Below are 18556 nucleotides of genomic sequence, written 5' to 3'. Positions count from 1 at the left end.
ATCTCGGTATCCACAGTTGGAGAAAGAGAAAGAGGGGAAATAAAATAAACAAAAACAGAAGCTACAGTTAACTGCTTTTGCAATTAACCATGTAACTTCAGTATAAAAGAAAAACCAAGCACATCATCTAGCCTTCATTTCCCGTCGGAAAAAAAAGAAAAGGAAGACAAGTCCATGCTTTGGCAAGGCATCTCTTGGCTTTCAAACGATATCATGAGATCTTGGAAAGTGTGATCCTAGTCCAGTGCAGGATCCTAGTTCAGTCCGGAAGCAGGCATCATCCCTGGTTTCATGAAGAACCACGCAACCCAGAGACAGGAGTCCCCATTTCCCCCAGAAGTGTTGTATCCCCTGACCTGAAGCATCCCCAAGGATCCAGTGCTATCGCCTCCATTCCAAAGCCCAACTTGTGCCTTCAAAAGATCACACTGGAAAGAAAAAGAAAGAGACAATTTCTTTGAGAAGCAGAGACTGGAGGAAAAGAAGTTGAGTTTGGAAATAAGAAAAAGGTAAGGGGGAGGAGGCGAAGAAATCTTGTGAGTCAGAAACACAAAAGAGTTCAAGTGGAAACTTGATGATTGCCTTATCATTTATCAGACCGAGTCACAGCACCAGATGATGATGAAGATAAGACAGTACCTGAGATAGGCAGATCTCACCTGAGATAGGATCTCACTTGAGTTTGCGTTGTGTTCTCAGCTCCTGTATCTTCATGTGAGGGGATTTCAAGCAGGTGCAAGACTTGGTAAAAGTATAGCAAAGTTTATTAGAAGAAAAAGGGGCAGGGTACATCCTCAAGGGTATTCACTTCTTTGTGAGCTCGGTTTTATTGGGATGGGAGAGAAGGTTTCTGGAGAATTCCACCCAAGCACTACCTCTTAACTTCCGACTGACAGTAGGATGGTATCCAATTTTTAAGACTCTACTGCCCAAGTTTCTACCTAAAGGCAGCTCTTGGTTATTTTGATTTGTGTAAAGATCACAAAGGCCCTCTTTCAACCAGGTCCAGCCTGGATCAGGTAACTTGTTTGTTTTTGTTTTGTTTTGTTTGTTTGTTGTTGTTGTTACCAATGGAGGAGTTTTTGGACAGATATTCCTAAACTCTAAGAAGGAAGAACAATGCTAAAAACCACAAGCTTGTTAGTCAAGAGTTGTTATCTTCCTAAGCCACTGCTGAGTTGGAATGGCCTATGTGAACTGCTTCAAAGGCTGAGAGCACATAGCTCAGTCTATAGAATTAACCCTCTAAACTCCATGTTTCCTCCAGGATGTCTACCTGTACCTCAGCAAACCCCCAAATCATAACATACAAAGAGTTATGCTACAGATGTTATGCATACAGAATTAGCCATGGCTGCTACAAAACAAGCTTAGGGAACACTATGTAAAATTATTCTTGGGAGGCCATAGTTTGCACCAACATTTCAAGATATGGTCTCAAAACAGAAAATAATTTTGTTCTGGGTTGGGGTCGTTGCTTAGTGGTAGAGGACTTGCCTAGCCTGCAATGAGTCCTACCCCTGGGAGGAGGAGGAGGAGGAGAAGGAGGAAGGGGAGGAGGAGGAGGAGGAAGGGGAGGAGGAAGGGGAGGAGGAGGAGAGTTATGCTACAGATGTTATGGAAGAGGAGGAGGAGCAGGAGGAGGAGCAGGAGCAGGAGGAGCAGGAGGAGCAGGAGGAGGAGGAGGAGAAAGTAAATAGAAAAGTTGATCTTGTGGGGCTGTAGAGCATATCTCAGAGCCTGTAGCAGTATAGTGCTCCTCTAGCACATTCGAGGCCCTGGGTTCTATCCTCAGCACCACATAAAATTAAATAAATAAAATAAAGATGTTGTGTCCAACTACTTCTAAAAAATAAATTAAAAAAAGAAAAGTTGATCTTGTGGTTTTGTTGGTTTAGTATGTATGTAAGTCTGTATTATAAAGGTATGGGATTTTATTTTCTTAAGTAAGCACATTGCAAAGCCTAGTGAACAGGTTTATCAGGGATTTGGATAGACAGCATTAAGTGACTTGGCATTCAGAGAGATGCCAAAAGAAGAAAAATTTAAAAACCTAAAAGTAATGAGACTGGGGTTGTAGCTCAGAGGTGGAGGGCTGGCCTCATTTGCACAAAGCCTGGATACAATCCCCAGCACTGATAAATAAATAAATCTAGCATACATTTTACTCCGTCATACTTATATTTTTGTTCCAATTTATAAAACATTATAATTACTTTCGATAAAATCGCTTAATTCTCTTCCAAAAGCAGAATCCAGCCTGTTGAGAATCCAGGAAGCCTGTTCATGGGTCTTCTTGCAGCGTCTTACCGCGAGCATTCTGAGACTTTCACCACCAGATGGCAGCATCGGCCCACAGATGCTACAACCGGCCACGGCGGGACAAACAGGTTGAGGATAAGGGGCTGATTCCAACAGCATCTCCCAATGAGCGCCAGCCCTTTGCACCCTCCAGAAGTACACACGCTTCTCCCTTCATCACTGAGAGGCCCTGTTACCTATATGTAGGTATTGCACGTGTGTGTGTGTGTGTGTGTGTGACGTGTTCAATCCAGGACCTCTTGCATGCTAGGCAAGAGCTCTCCTGCTGAGCTACCCCAGTTCCAGATGTGGCTCTTTTAAACCCCACCTCACACAAGACCCCTGCACTACCAGCTCTGAAGATTCAGAGGGATCTTCCCTTTGTTCCTTATTTCCTACGTTAAACACACGTCACTGGGGATGTTGCTCATTAAATTACAGGTTGGGTGGCAGGATCTACCCACGTCCACTGCAATGCACTGGCAAAGTTGTACCCCACACATCCAGGACCTGGAGGAAACTACAAAGAGGGCAGAGCAGGTGCTGGCGCCGCCAGAAGCTGCATGGGAAATTGACTCCTTTCCTCACTTCTTCGTTCAATGTAGTCACTTCTCCATTCTCATACAACTACTAGTGGTAGAAAAGACACATTAGTCCAAATTTCTTTAATTCTACACCCATTCTTTGTCTCAGCATTTCCTACAGTACTGGGAAAACAAGACTATTCAGTTCTCTGAATTCAATTGCAATTGTTTTCCTTCTACAAATAGGATCCAGTCTAATGAAAGAAGCTTGTCAAGTGCTGTGTAGAAAATTTCCCACAAAAGACAATCCCTGGTTAAACAGAATGGAGTGAAATTCTAGGCAACATGAAGTCTCACAGATTCTGCCCAAGAAGCCAGATTGCCATCATCACAACAGCATTTCAAATGCCTCGCACCACCTACATTTTTTTAAATTACATGAAAATAGCTTATTTGTTCTTAAAAGGATTAATCAATAAAATGAATTGTGCATTCTTAGTTTCAAAGAAGTCTGACCCAGAATTCTCTCTTCATGTATGTTACTGCGGGCCACAGGGCTGTTATAACCAACACATTTGGATGTGCTTAATTTGCATTAATAAAAGAACAAAGTTCTAAAGGATGGAAGTGATCATCTCACCCCGCTCCCCTGATGGTGCTAGATTCTTATTATGACATTTTAAGATACATTTTCTGCTTACGGATCTGGGTTTTGTCAACCAGAGAAGAGAGGTCAGGATGACCCAGGATTCAAGGTCAGATACGCCCAGAGTCTTCAGCTGTGACTCATGCCCTCTGCAAAAAGAGAGGTGATTAAAGGAGAGCAAGAACCTGCAGGGGATTTTTTTTCTTTCTAGCTCTAGTAGTCAGATGTAGCCTTAGGAACAAAAAATAGCCTTAGTGCACAGGTAGTTTATTCCACTATAAGGAAAAGCTTTGTCCTACCATCACTGACCCACAATGGAATAGGTGGAGAACATCAATAAATCTCCGATGACCTGTAAAGCTCTGTCCAGACTTCCCGATCCATAAGCAGAAAAACTCTTCCATAGATGTGACAGTCGGTGCCAGATTCTGAGTGTTCAATGACTGCAGCTTACGATGGGCTCTGTCTGGGCCTGCTCAGGGCTTCACAGGGAAAACCGACCAGGGAAACTAGGAAATTACATTTAATTTACATTACAAAGTTTAAAACATACTATAATGAGTGAGTGACGGAATCCATCAAAAAGGCACTTACACCATCTCTGGGTAGTCAGGGACTTTCTGAAATAAGGTTATCTCCTATGAGACCTCAATAGTGAATAGGAGTTAACTGAATAAAGAAGGCAGGGGAAAGATGATATCTCCTCTGAGAACTTTTCCTTCCTACACAGTTTCCAGGATCTCCTTTAGACACCTGACCTTCACAAACACTAATAAAAATAAGCTGCTGTTAGTAGTTATCTACTGCTGCATAACAAGCCACCCCGATATTTTGTTACTGAAAACCACAACGGTTGATTTGCTCATGATTCTGTGTTTGGGCTGAGTTCAAACGGGAGTGTCCCCCCCACACACACTGCTTGCCTGGGCACATTCGTGGGGCTGGGGTCTTCTGAGAGCGTCTTGACTGGGATGCAGTCTCCTGGTGGCCTGGCATGTTTGGCAGCTGATGTGGCGTCAGCTGGGGCACCTTGGTTCTCTTCCACATGGCCACTCCCTCTCTGGAAGGCTGGACAGAGCTTTCCATGGTGGGCTCAGGTCGGGGCAGTATTCCAAGAAGGCAAAAGAGGACATTCACAGGCACGTAGGGCCCAGGCCCTGGGACTTGGCTGGCATCATTTCTGCCACATTGGAGTGATTCAAATAAGTGATAAGGTCTATCCAGATCCACAGAATAAGGAAATAACCTCTTCCTTTCCATGGAAGGAGATGCAAAATATCATGGTATGTTTTTCACGGAGAAAAGCCAAATCAGAGGGATTGGGGGAAGACTCCAGAGAAGAGTGGAGCTTGGACTCAGTCCTAAAAGATGAACAGGGTTTTGTTGAGGAGAGCCAAAAAGTGGGATGGAGGGGACCGCCAAGAAGACCATGGGGATTGGCATCAAAGGATCAGGGACAAAAATCTGGGGGAAAGGAGAACATCAGGAGAGCATTGTCACATCTAGTACTGCCCCGAAGTGCGTTTGGCTGCCTAGGTAATGAGGTCATGATCGAGCACTGACTGTTTCCCAACAAAGACAAGATGGTGAGTGGTTCTATAATAAATATGGTCAATGTACTTCACCAAGAGGAAAGTTCTAACCGGGGAAGTTAGGCGATCAAACGTCTCCTTGTGGATCTGAAATGCCATTTCACAGACACGTTCTCAAGTAGCATCAAAGCTATTTTGTTCCCATGAATCTGACCCAGACTTCAATCACCTGCACATTCTCTGCTCCGTGGCTTGTGTGCCCACATCTGTTTGAATACTGAGCCTTTGTTTTGTTTTGTGTTGTTGTTGTTGTTGTTGGTTTTCTGGTTTTTGCTGTTGTTGGGGGGAGGTTCTGTGGATTGAACCCAGGGCCACTTTATCACTAAGGACATCTTAGTTCTCTTCCACATGGCCACTAACTCTATCCCCAGCCCTTTTCATTTTTTTATTTGGAGACAGGGTCTTGCTGAAGGGATATGAAAAATAATATTCCTACAAGACAGCTCCCCAGGAAAAACAGAGGGACAGTGTGACTTGGGAAGAGGGAGGGAAATGAGCCACACATTAAGCCTCTCCCAGTACACCCTTCCCCAGTAAGAATGGACCCTGATGGAAAAAACAAACTTTCATCCCTTCCCAGGTTCATGCCCAACGTCTCCACCAAAACCAAACATTCACCCCTTCCCAATCCCAGTGGGTCCTGAAGGGAGGAGGCGGATACTGAAACACTGGGCCCTGGACTGTGACCCTTTCCCCTTGCAGATGAGTCCTGGAAGGAGAAAAGCAAATAGTGAAGCTCTGGGTAACAGTGAGTCCCAGAGGAAGGAAGATAAGCAGTGAACACCGAGTTGTGAGCTTTTCCCACGGACAAGGAGTTTCAAACTTTTTACAACTAACTTCCTGAGTTAAAATTTTAGCCTGCACAAATTGGTCCCTAACTGTCCAAACCGCACGCCTACAGTCTCCAGAGATTAATCTGCCCTCTTTGTAAAAACCCAGATTCCTTCTGTAACCTGTGGGGGGGTCATCTCCCTACCCATAAAATGAGCCCTCCCGTGCCTGATGATTGGCTTGGATGCAAAATAAAGGAAAGCTTGCTGATCCGAGGTTTTCCCGTCTCCTTCCTCCATCATTTGTGTGCCATGCACTTACACTTACACTTACTAAGTCGTTTATGGCCTGAGACTGGCCTCAAACTTGCAATCCTCCTGCCTCAACCTCCCAAGTCTCTAGGATTACAGGCAAACACCACTATGGCATGAGTCCTTGTTTTGACAACATCAAATCATTTAAAGTAAAAGGAAAGGTGATATATGCTCAGCAAGTTGCAAAGACTCCCTCTGACATTATCATGGACGCTGAAACCTCAGACTCTGAGGACTATATTAAGAGAGCAGATTCAAAAAAAAAAATCACTAACATCTAAGCCAACACTCGTGATCCTCCAACCCAAGCTGGATTTACATGGGATTTTTCTTTTTCTATTTGTCCTCAGTCAATAGGAAAAAGGTATTTTGTTGCTGAAAGATTGGAAAGAGAAAGAATTCAGACAACAGTTCTGTAATTAATCCACTTTGGCAAAGCCCTGTTGGAAATGACAGTCTGGCAGGGTCACATGGGTCAAATGATTTAAGCCACTTAGGAGCAATTGAACATTTCTTCACATTTGTGATTGCTTTGTGAGCAGGAGCTAGCATGACTCATGATTACACGCAATCACAAAAGACCATGTAATATATGATTTCACATATGTGAAAAGTCCAGAACACACGAATCCATAAAGTAGCTTAGTGGTTGCCTAGAACTTCATGGGGAGGAGAGGTGAGAGGAATGGAGGGTGACTGCTGAAGAATATAGGTTGCCTCTGGGAGTGATGAAATGCTCAAAATCTGATTGTAGTGATTGTTGCACACTGGTGAATAAACTAAAAAATATGTATGCATATTTTGCCAGGCACAGTGGCTCATACCTGTAATCCCAATGGCTTGGGAGGCTGAAGCAAGAGGATCTCAAGTTCAAAGCCAGCCTCAGCAACTTAGCAAGGCTCTTAGCAACTCAATGAGACCCTGTCTCTAAATAAAAAATACCAAAAAAATGGGGGGGCGCTGGGGGTGTCGCTCAGTGGTTAAGCACCCCTGGGTTTAATCCCGAGTACAGTCCCCCAAAATTATATGCTGGGATAATTGAATAGTGTGTTAATTATAACTCAATAAAGCTACTCTAAAAAATTAAAGTGCAAACTTTCTTTTCCCACAAATCCTGTCATTTGTGGACTGGCTGGCAACCATCCTCCAATCTAACCTTCACATTCAGAACATATTCAAAACAAAGAGAAGACATATCCTCCAGGCTAAAACAAGCATAATAAATATCTTCCTCTTCCTAATTGTGTCCTTGGTTTGTTTAACCCCAAAAGAGCATCTGTTGAAATGCTGGTCAAGAATCCAATAACTTTTTCGGGCACAGTGGTGCACGTCTGTAATCCCAACGGCTCGGGAGGTTGAGACAGAAGGATGGCGGTTCAAAGCCAGCCTCAACAAAAGTGAGGCACTAAACAACTCAGTGAGACTCTGTCTCTAAATAAAATACAAAATAGGGCTGAGGATGTGGCTCAGTGGTCAAGTGCCCCTGAGTTCAATCCCCAGGGCCTCCATTTAAAAAAAAGAATCCAATAACTTGAAAACTAAATGAACTGGAATTTACATTATTCAATTAATCTTAATGCTAGCAAAAGAGTACCCCCTTTGTCTTGTTTTGTGGAGAAAAGCAGTCTCTTGAAGGTGGCAAGAATAAAACCTGTTGATTCAATGTTTTTTGTGTTAGATTAGCAAGACTTAAAAGGGCATGTCCCTGGGTCTCAGTTTGACTGTTTTGCCAAAATAGGAAAGAAATCCATCTGGCACACACAGGACTAATACTGCAATGTGAATTTGTCAGTGAATCACTTTTCTAACAAAGACTAATTACTACAACTCCAGTAGAAAGTGCCCTTGCCTAGGTCATTCATCCATTAATTAATTTTTAAGAAGGCATACAGATTTATTAACATGCCAAAGAAACAAGAAATCACAGGACTCTGATTACCCACAAGCCTGAAAATCCAGAATTGTACAAAACCACTTTTTCTATAGGAAAGGGAAGAATAAGGCATTTCAAAGAAATAATTAATGGTAGAATTCACTTGGGCTTGGTGATATACAGTGGCCTGGGACACAAAGTCCATTGGGCTCAAAGATCAGATGATGGTTTATAAATGGTTCTCTCTGGGGCCAAAATAGAGGACAGTGGCAGTGTGTCCAGGTGTGCTGGCAGACATCAGCCTTTCCTCCTGCAACAGGAGCTGAGTTGGGGAGGGCTCAGAGGAAAGACCAGAGTCAACATTTCCTCTTTGGCAGGTCTGGACTTTGGGCAGATAAAGGAACTTTGCAGAACATCTCTCCCTGAGCTGGGAAGGAGAGGAATAGGGGAAGTCAGAGGGACCTTGATTCTGAGACTTGTCCTTCAGAGAAAATTGCTCAGGATGGAAGGTAGGAAGGTGGGTAGCTCAGGGGAAGAACACTTGCTTAGCGTACAGGAGGCACTGGGTTCAGTTTCCAGCGCTGGGAGGGCAAGAGCAACCACAAAAACCCCATTAAAAATTCCAAATTGGGGGGCTGGGGATGTGGCTCAAGCAGTAGCGCGCTCGCCTGGCATGCGTGCGGCCCGGGTTCGATCCTCAGCACCACATACAAACAAAGATGTTGTGTCCGCCAAAAACTAAAAAATAAATATTAAAATTCTCTCTCTCTCTCTTTAAAAAAAAAAAAAAAAGCTAGTCTCAGCAAAAGCGAGACACTAAGTAACTCAGTGAGACCCTGTCTCTAAATAAAATGTGAAATAGGGCTGGGGATGTGGCTCAGTGCTTGAGTGCCCCTGAGTTCAATCCCCAGTACCAAAAAAAAAAAAAAAAAAACAGAGAAAGAAAGAAAGTGCTGAGGATGAAACTTAGTGGCAAAGCACCCCTAGGATCAAGCCCTATAACCAAAAGGAAAAAAAGAAAAGAAAAAACCCGAATTGCCCAGTAAGAAATTTTAAAAAAGCCACACTTTTGGGTTATAGTAATAAGCTCCACCAGTAATCATTTTTTCTTTCTCTTTCACTCTGTTTTTTGAAACTCACCACGTTGTGTTTATCTCTTTTCTTCCTTATTGTTGGAAAGCATCTCTTGTATATAAAGCCCTAAAAATCATCACAACCCTTGTGTCTAGCTTCTCTCTCTTTTTTGCACACATGAAGAGTCAACAGGAGTTGGAGTAAGGCTCGGAGAACTATCTTGAGATTCCGATATTGGATGGAGGCAATATACACTAGGGTCTTGGCAGCAGCCAAAAGAAGTATTTTGTGGCTCCCAGAATGGCCTGTGTGAACCTTAAAAGGGAGGCATATGCTGAGATGGAATGAGGGTGTCCCACAGTTCCTGTGAATGGGGGCTACGAGACAGGCGCTGTTGGGGCATCTGGGTGGTGTGTCCACATTTCTCTGGGAAGGGCTGGTCTTGACTCCAGACTCAGGAAACCACTGATGTTGAGCCTCTTGCTTTTGCTGAAGATTGCGTTTTTCTTTTTTGAGTGTTGCTCTACGGATCTTGAACCAAACCTGCAGTGCTGTTGGATCTGTGTTCGTTTTTAAGGTCCTACCTTTCTTAAGGCTGGGATCTGGGTCTTGGTTCCTTCAGGAGGGTCCTTGGGGACTGACATCTTGGAAACCTAGATCCATCCCCTGCTCAGCTCCCACCGTAAGCCCCATTAATTAATGTGTTTTCCTAACACTTCCATATGTCCAAGATCAAGTTGTTTGTACACTAAGCCTCCATGTCCATATTGTTGTTGAGAGTAATTCTCCCTGGATATCTCATATTTCTGCATGATCTGGATCTTCTGAGCAAAAGAGATGTTTGAATAGAAAATAGCCTTGGGAGTGAAAGGTCACAAGTCTCGCCTGAGTGATTTGGAGATGAACCTCCCTGGGAATGTCCCAGCATAGTAAAAATAAACCTTCTTCCCCCTCCCTTGGTAGACATTGGCTGATATTCCAGGGCAGTAAGTAATCTCTCTCCTCCAGAGGAGAACATGGAGAGGTCACCGGTTTCTTAATTTCAGAGTTCCTCGTCCATCAGGAACCCCACTGCATGTGCACATAACATCGTGTCATCCCACGGAAACTGGACCTTGGAGAACTGACCTGGATACTGTCCTGGCTGATGTCTCACTTTGACTCATAAAATCCTCTGTGCCACTGACCCAGGAGGCCTGTGACTTCTGACAGTGTATGTACATAAAACTGTGATAAGCTAACTGGCAGGATTTTAAGTAAAGAAAAATCTCAGACCTTTCACAATTCCTGACTTACCATTTTCTAAAATGGATAATTACAGCGCGTGTCCCTTAGGGTTTTAATCAAGACCATGTGAAAAACACACATAAAAACACGCTGAGCTGTTATTTGTCAGTCACTGTGACCCGCTGTATTATTAATCACTCTATTAGAGACACAAAACTAAGTACTAGGAACTCAGCAAGAACGAGGAAGGGATTTGGTGCTTGAGTTTCTAGCAATCCATCTGTGTCCTGGTTCCACCAACCCCCGGTTGTGTAACCTAGGACAAGCCAGTTCTCCCTTGGAGCCTTTGTATTCTCATCTGTAAAATTAAAAATTGAAAGAGTTTTATTAAATGTTTTTAAATGGGAGTTGGGAATTTATCTCAGAGGCAGAGCACTTGCTTAGCATGCGCAAGGCTGCTAGTTCAGTCCACAGCCCTGAATAATAAAATTAAATATAAATTTAATTTTTTTTTGTACTGGGGATTGAACTCAGGGGCACTCAACCACTGAGACACACCCTCAGCCCTATTTTGTATTTTATTTATAGACAGGGTCACACTGAGTTGCTTAGCACCTTGCTTTTGCTGAGGCTGGCTTTGAACTTGCCATCCTCCTGCCTCAGCCTCCAGAGCCACTAGAATTACAGGCATGTGCCTCCACACCCAGAAAATTTAAATTTAAATTTAAAAATGCTCATTCTATGGAACATGAGATTCATAATATTATTCTTTTTTAATATTTATTTTTTTAGTTGTAGTTGGACACAATACCTTTATTTCACTTATATTTTTTTTCATGTGGTGCTGAGGATAGAACCCAGGGTCTTGCACGTGCGAGGTGAGCCACCATCCCAGCCCCTAAGATTATTCTTGAGGGGAGGGGCTCCATGGACACAAAAATCTGGGAAACCGCTTCTTAAAGTCTCCCATAGAAATATCTGTCATGCATTTAGTAAAAGATCTGACAAGCCCTGCAAAAAAGAAACCCATTGATTTGAATTAAATCAAAGTTTCCAAAAATTATTTGACCATAAGATCTTTTATTTCTCGTGACATCATCATCCTGTGGATTGTATGTAGGAAATGCCAAACTATGAGATCTAATCATCTTTTTTCTCTTTATCATCATTACTTACATTTAATTTTCTTTCTGTAGTTTCAGGCTCAGATGCAAGTGGGAATGGGCTTGTTGACAAGGGCCACACTCGTCACCCGTCACCTTGCACCTGCAACTGTGCCGTGCAGGTCAATACGCACTCATCACTGAGCACACAAACAGGTCTATGAGCTCCAGCATTTATGTCCCTGCCAACTTCCCTTGTATTTCCGTGGTTTCTGGGAAACCCTTTCTTTAGTAACCATGCTCCTGTTTTCTCACCCAGATGGAAAGCAAAACTTGGAACCAGAAGCTTTGTACTGCTTTCCCAGCAGCTAAGCCCAATAAGAAAGATGGTCTGGGATCTGGAAGGTTTGATCCCACTTCTGCCTGTGCCATGAACTCACGCTTGACCTGAAGCAAGTCACCTTCCCATTCAAATCCTGCATTTTTTCCATCTGGAAGGGGAAGAAGCTGAGCTACGTGGTCTTCGTGTTCTCAACCAACCTGAGAATGTTGTTTCACTCTGAATAAATCAGTTTGTCAAGACAGCCTCCTGCGGTGGCCATCTGATCCCGTGTGGCATCTTGCCCAGCCTTTGACAAATAACAACAGGAGGTGGGAACCGCTCAAGCCCTTCTGGGTTGCTTACCAGGCCAACTCACCCCTCTGGTCAATGTCCACACCGATGTGACTATTACTCTTCAGGAAATGCTCTCTCCAATTTGGGGCCCACCCTGTATTCATGAAATCAATGGCTCGAACTGTTGCAATTCTCATATTGTCTTTGTCTTTTAAGAATTTAAAAATAAAAATTTAAATTTTAAAAAATAGTTTAAGAATTTTTTTAAAGAATTAAAAAATTAGGGGCTGATGGTATGGCTCAGTGGTAGAATACTTACTCAGCATGTGTGAGGCCCTGAGTTCCACACCCAGCAATGAAAAATCGAAATAGGTGGACTGAATTGGAGCAAGTTATATTCCATGCTTGTATAATTATGTGAAAATGAACCATAATAGTGTATAAAACTATACTGAACTGATAAAAAATGCTCATCAGACCTTCAAAAAAAAATCACTATGTACCTTCATTTATGTTATGTGATGGGGTTTACTTTAACCCACAAAAGCAAAGAGAGCTAGACCTGGGCCTGGAAGTAGAACCAGACCCAATGGCTTTGACTAAGACAGGAGAATAAGTGGATGTGGTAGCACAGGCCTAATGCCAGTGATTCAGGAAGTGGAGGCAGGAGAATTGATCTCAAGTTCAAGGCCAGCCTCAGCAACTTAGTGAGACCCTGTCTCAAAATAAACAAGTAGCTCTGTGGTACACTGACCCTGGGTTCAATACCTAGTACTGGGAAGAAATAAAACTGATACTAGAATAGCTTCAGTTCTGAGCACCTTTATGGCTCTCAGGTGCTCATCATGATTCAAACTTGGGGGAACTAAGCATTGAGGACGTGTATATGGTGCTGATTTGTTTATCCAAGTTGTACTTAGGAGGCCTGCGGGGACCTCAAATCCTTTGAACTAGTGAGCACAGAGAATGTCTCCCCAGTAGAACCTCAGGCCACACACTTGCAGGACTAGGAACACCCAAGACCTGAGTTGCATCTCAGGTTGACTCTGACTTTATCCATCTAGGACCTTGAGCCAGTCATGTGACTTCTTTGTGCCTCAGTTTCCTCTCTGTGAAATGGGGCTGATACCCCACCATGAAAACCTCACCAGGCTGCCTATCTCTCCCTGCTCTCCGTACTGGACCATCTGGGGGCAACTTGACTTTGTACCTCCTTCTCCAGTGCCTTCCAACTTTGACAAGAGTTGTTCCTTCTCCTGCTCAACTCCCTGCCCCACCCCCCCACACACACACACCACAAATAAACCTTTCCTCCTTCTGCTACACTCAGCTCAAGTGTTCTTTCCTCCAGGTGGCTTTTCTCGCATCCTAAGATGGGTGTGTCTGTTCTGCACTCCTCTGCCAGTGTCCCTGCCGTGTGTTACGGCGCTTAGAAAATCAAAAATCAAGAGTTCCCACCTTCAAGAATCTCCCAGGCTCGTGGCAGATGCAGCGTGTTCTTTGATAATTGCCCCCTTTTGCAACATCCCCAAGGGTGGCTCCTGAGAGGCACATAGGGTTGACTGTTGAGAGTGAAGGCAAATGAGGAACAGGGACACTGAGGCATCTGAGGGACCTCATGGATGTGGGTGGACTACTGACATTATCTGCCAGCCCCTGATTCTCTGTCAGTGGGCAGACCCCACAAGGCCTCCTAAAGAACTGTGTGGAGGACATTGTACTCTGTGCTGAAGAACTAGGGAGCCTCTGAAGGGTTTCAGCAAGGGAGAGGCATGATAGGCTATATGTTTTAGAAGGACCTGGTTGGATGCTCTGTGGGGAATGTCCTAAAGGGACAAGACTGGAGTCACACAGTCCAGTGAGGGGCTTTGGGTATGGCCCCAGAAAACACTGATGGTGGTGGCCATGTGGATGATGACAAGCAGGCAGCTTCCTCTTCCTGGGGCTAGAAGGGGACAGCTGGAGCCAAATCCCTGCTCTGCCCCTCCCTGGCTGTGGACCTTGGGCACCAACTTCATAGCATCACTGTGAGGAATAGACGGTGAATGTTATTACTACTATTATTCCAGACATGTTCTGGAATTGACTGGGGAGTACGAGAGGTGAGAAAGAGATAAAAAATGACTCAGATTTCTGGTTCAAAGAAATGGGTAAATGCGTCAGAAATGACTCAACAATGAGTGTGTCAGGTCTTGGGAGAAGTAGGAGGACTTATTTGAGATCTGTGGGTGAGATACGTTCAAACCCTCGAATCAATCCTGGCGGCTCTGGGGCCTGATCCTTGCCCCCACAGGCAGGGCAGGGTGGGTCTAGCATAGTCAGTCAGAGAGAGCAGAAATGGTTAGCAAAAGCAGTGGGCCAATAAAAAAAAATGTGGCCTGTATACACAATGGAATATCACTCAGCAGTAAAAGAGAATAAAATTATGGCATTTGCAGGTAAATGGATGGAGTTGGAGAAGATAATGCTAAGTGAAGTTAGCCAATCCCCCAAAAACCAAATGCCGAATGTTTTCTCCCATATAAGGAGGCTGGTTCATAGTGGGGTAGGGAGGGGGAGCATGGGAGGAATAGACGAACTCTAGATAGGGCAGAGGGGTGGGAGGGGAAGGGAGGGCACATGGGGTTAGAAATGATGGTGGAATGTGATGGACATTTTTATCCAAAGTACATGTATGAAGACATGAATTGGCGAGAATATACTTTGTATACAACCAGAGATATGAAAAACTGTGCTCTATATGTATAATATGAATTTTAATGCATTCCGCTGTCATATATAAACTTAAAAATTTTAAAAAGAAAAAAGCAATGGGCAACTATCTGAGAGCCTGGCTAACAGATGCTCTGTGTGGCTCTGGGTAAGTCACTTCACCCTCCAGAGCCTACACTGGTAATATGTGGATAGGGGGTGGCAGTGTCCAGCCCTCATTTCCCAGTTGTTACAGATGTGAAGCACAGTCCCTCTTCTTCTAAGACCCTGCTAATGTGCTGCCCACTCCATGCCACCTCTCTGGGCTCCCTGGTCAGAAGCAATCTCTCTCCACTGCAGGCTCCCAGAACCTCTGCAATGAGCACTTCAAAGCTGTGTCTGGCCTCTACATGCCCCACAGCCCCTGGCACAGCATGGGGCATGCACAAGGACTCTTCAGTCCATTTGCTGCTCTGCTCCCTGTCCCTGCAAGCAGCGGGGCGTGAGCCCAGGGCCAGTTCAGCACCTGCAGCTCCTGTTATCATGACCTCAGCCAACAGGAGCCTGGAGTACTTCTAGTAAAAAGTCTGAGTGTGAGGTAAAACAGAAATCAGGACCACTCTGCAGGGCCATTCCAGCTCTGGAGCCTGTGTCACTGAAGCAAACCAGCTCCCTGCTCCTCCCAATCTGCTTCTTCACTCCCCACACAGGCCATCTCCAGAGCACTCCCCAGCAGTGTGAGTCTGCCCAGAACACTTCCTTTCAGTCTTCTGGCCCTGGGGAAGACTTTGGTCTTCCTGCAAGCGGAGGCTGCATTCTAGAACTGACCCTAGAGCAGGGACTAGAGCAGAAGCCCCTTGATGACTCCTGGACAGGACACCAAAGCTCACGGCTGGGCACATATCAGAGGATCTTCACAGATGTCCGTTTTAGTGTTAAAAGTGATAAAAAGGAATCTACCCTTCCCTGTGCTTTTGTTTCTGGTCTCAAACCCAAGTTTGCTCTGTGACCTCTTCTGTTGGGGTTTTTAGCCCCCCCCTCCGTTCCCTCCTGACCTGTGGGAGAGATTGGGGGAGCACACCCCGACCAGGACAGGCCAAGAAAGGTAAAGGTGGACTGGCCGCCCACACCCAGCCCTCCCTCCCTCCCCCCCTCCCCCCCTCCACCCTCCACCCCCAGGGTAATCAGGCAGGCCAGGGAGAACTGTCAAAGCAGGATCTCGTTTAATGAGAAAATATACACAGCTAATATAATATACAGGAGCCAATCAGGGTAAAGGTCAGCAGGGTACAGAGAATTTACATCTACACCCATCCTACAGGCAGTAAGGGGAGACATGAGCTGTCCTTGAGGGCAGAAGGGTTCTGAGCCTATCCTAGAGGTGGTCAGATTCTTCCACAACCCATGGCAATGCCTTCTGGCTAATTGCTAGGTGCTCTCTTAGCCACCTATGGCCCCAGGACTGGGAAGTTGCATCTTTTCTGATGCAACATGCCCCATGTTACATTATGCCCTACACTCTTCCCTCTTTTTTTTTTTTTAGTTGTAGTTGGACACAATACCCATATTTTATTTATTCATTTTTATGTGGTGCTGAGAATCGAACCCAGGGCCTTGCACATGCTAGGCAAGCGCTCTACCGCTGAGCCACAAAATCCCCAGGGAACAGACTAGATCCACGCTACTTAAAATGTGGTCCGTTGGCCAGCAACAATGGCCTTACCAGGGAGCTTGTTAGAAATGCTGAATCGAAGGCATCTGGTCTGCACCAGACCTGCTCAATCAGAATCTGCATTTTAACAAGATTTCTGAGTGAATCCAAAGCACTTGACAGTGTGAGAAGCCCTGTTCTTAATGAGATCCAAGAGCCTCCTTGGATTCTAGGGTTTTATACTCTACAGCTTCAACAGGTCTGAGGTAGGAAGGTGTGGCTTTGGGTTGAGAGGAGTTGTGAGAATGGTAAAGGAGGGCTGCTCTATGACTAGGACCCCCTCACTATAGGACACTCCCTACCTCTTCTCTCCCAGGACAGCACATTACACATATATCCACCTAGAGCCCTGGACAGGCCTTTCCGAGCTCATCCTGGAAACGCTTCCTCTAGGCCTGTCTGGGGGCCAGAAGGAAATAAGAGAGGCCTGGATAAGCTCCAGAGTAGGAGAGCACTGTATCTAGTAGGTTCTAAGTGCTGGAACCTGGCGCTACAAATGCCCAAACTCAAGGTCACTCAGAATGCCTAACCCAAAGACTTGCACGTCATTTATTAAAACTGATTAAAAACAACAGCAAAGGGGCTGTGTGTGGCTCAGTGGTAGAGCACTCGCCTGGCATGCGTGAGGCACTGGGTTCGATCCTCAGCACCACATAAATATAAAATAAAGATATTGTGTCCACCTACAACTAAAAAATAAATATTAAAAAAACATCAAAAAAATAAATAAATAAAACTGATAAAAGATGAATGCTTACTCCATGTTGTAAAATGCAGACACATAGATATGTCATGATTTAGTCTGAGGGTTGGAGCAGCTGCCAGAAGCTCCTGAGACTACAGGGGTAGGTATGGCTTAAAAGATCTGCAACTGCTAAGTGACAGATCAGGACCAAATCCTGAAATGCAAGATTCAAGAATCCAATTAGAGGGCTGCATTCCTGCCCTGTCTGGTTCCTTTTTCATACCAATAATTCAAAATACTCTGATGTGAATCCAATCATTCCACCTTCTGCATTTACATAGGAATTTGGGAGGTGGGGGACATCTTATATCCAAACCATAATAGGTATATTCATTCAGCTTGTGGGAATTTATCAAACCATGCATTCATGAGATCAGCATTTTTTCTGTGTGTGTTTTTTCAACATAAAACAAGATAAAGACTCTAGAATAAAAGAGACTAAGGGGATTTAAAAAAATACTCTGATGTGTACATATGTGAATGTAATCATATACATATATAAAATGTGTGTATATATATGCACATCCACACGTATACAGAAAAGTCAGAATCCAGTATAACAAATACCCACCCCTTAAATGATAACAAATATTAATCTTCTCTGAAATTGCGTGTGTGTCTGAGTTGCACCACTCAGTCCTTTTTTGTTTTTATTTTGAGATGGGTCTCACTAAGTTGCTGAGATTGGCTTTAAACTTGCAGTCCTCCTCCCTGGGTCACCCACATTGCTAGGATTACAGGCGTGCACCACTGTGCCCGGCAAGTCTGTCCATTTTGATATCTATTGAATTTATTCATGTCAATCACTCTACAATGTTCGATCATGTGACTATAACAGAATATACATTTAGTACCCCACTGATGAGCATCAAGGTTCCTTCTATAAGCAATACTTCACTAACATACTTACAAATGTGTAAGGCATTTAGGGTGTATACTTCAATGTTTAATTGTTGGGTTTGCAGATAATGGTTGTTATAGGTTGAAATGTGTCCCCTAAAAAGATAAATATTCAAGTTCTAACTCAGGATCCCTGCTAATGTGATTTATCTGGAAATAGGGTCTTTACAGATGTAATCAAAGGGAGTATAGGTTAAGGTCCTGAGAGAGAGAATGAATGTGAGTTGGAGACAGTATATTATGGTTGGACTGGAAGGACCTGCCATGTGACCTTATGTAGCTATCTGGATTTCATCATATAGACAGAGCCACAAAGAATAAATTAAGTTGGCAATGGCACAGTTCTATCTCAGTTTTAGAGGAGAGTGTCAGAGAATGGCACTTTTAATAGTGGACCTGTTTGACTTGCAAACTTTAATAGTGGACCTGTTTAACTTGCAAACTTTTCTCAAATTAATTCACTCTATC

At 44.2% G+C, this 18556-nt stretch overlaps 1 long non-coding RNA gene across 1 annotated transcript; it reads left to right on the top strand.

The window, feature by feature from the left end:
* The first annotated feature begins 10119 nt into the window (after positions 1–10119).
* On the top strand, positions 10120–12221 carry LOC113187737 (uncharacterized). Its single transcript, XR_003301455.2, has 3 exons — positions 10120–10308; positions 11519–11641; positions 11745–12221. It is a non-coding gene; the product is annotated as an uncharacterized LOC113187737 (long non-coding RNA).
* The last annotated feature ends 6335 nt before the right edge of the window (positions 12222–18556 follow it).

This window comes from Urocitellus parryii, chromosome 15, assembly GCF_045843805.1.
Source record: "Urocitellus parryii isolate mUroPar1 chromosome 15, mUroPar1.hap1, whole genome shotgun sequence".
NCBI lineage: Eukaryota > Metazoa > Chordata > Mammalia > Rodentia > Sciuridae > Urocitellus > Urocitellus parryii.
The sequence above is the reverse complement of the archived record's forward strand: the minus strand, read 5'-3'. Positions and strand labels throughout refer to the sequence as shown.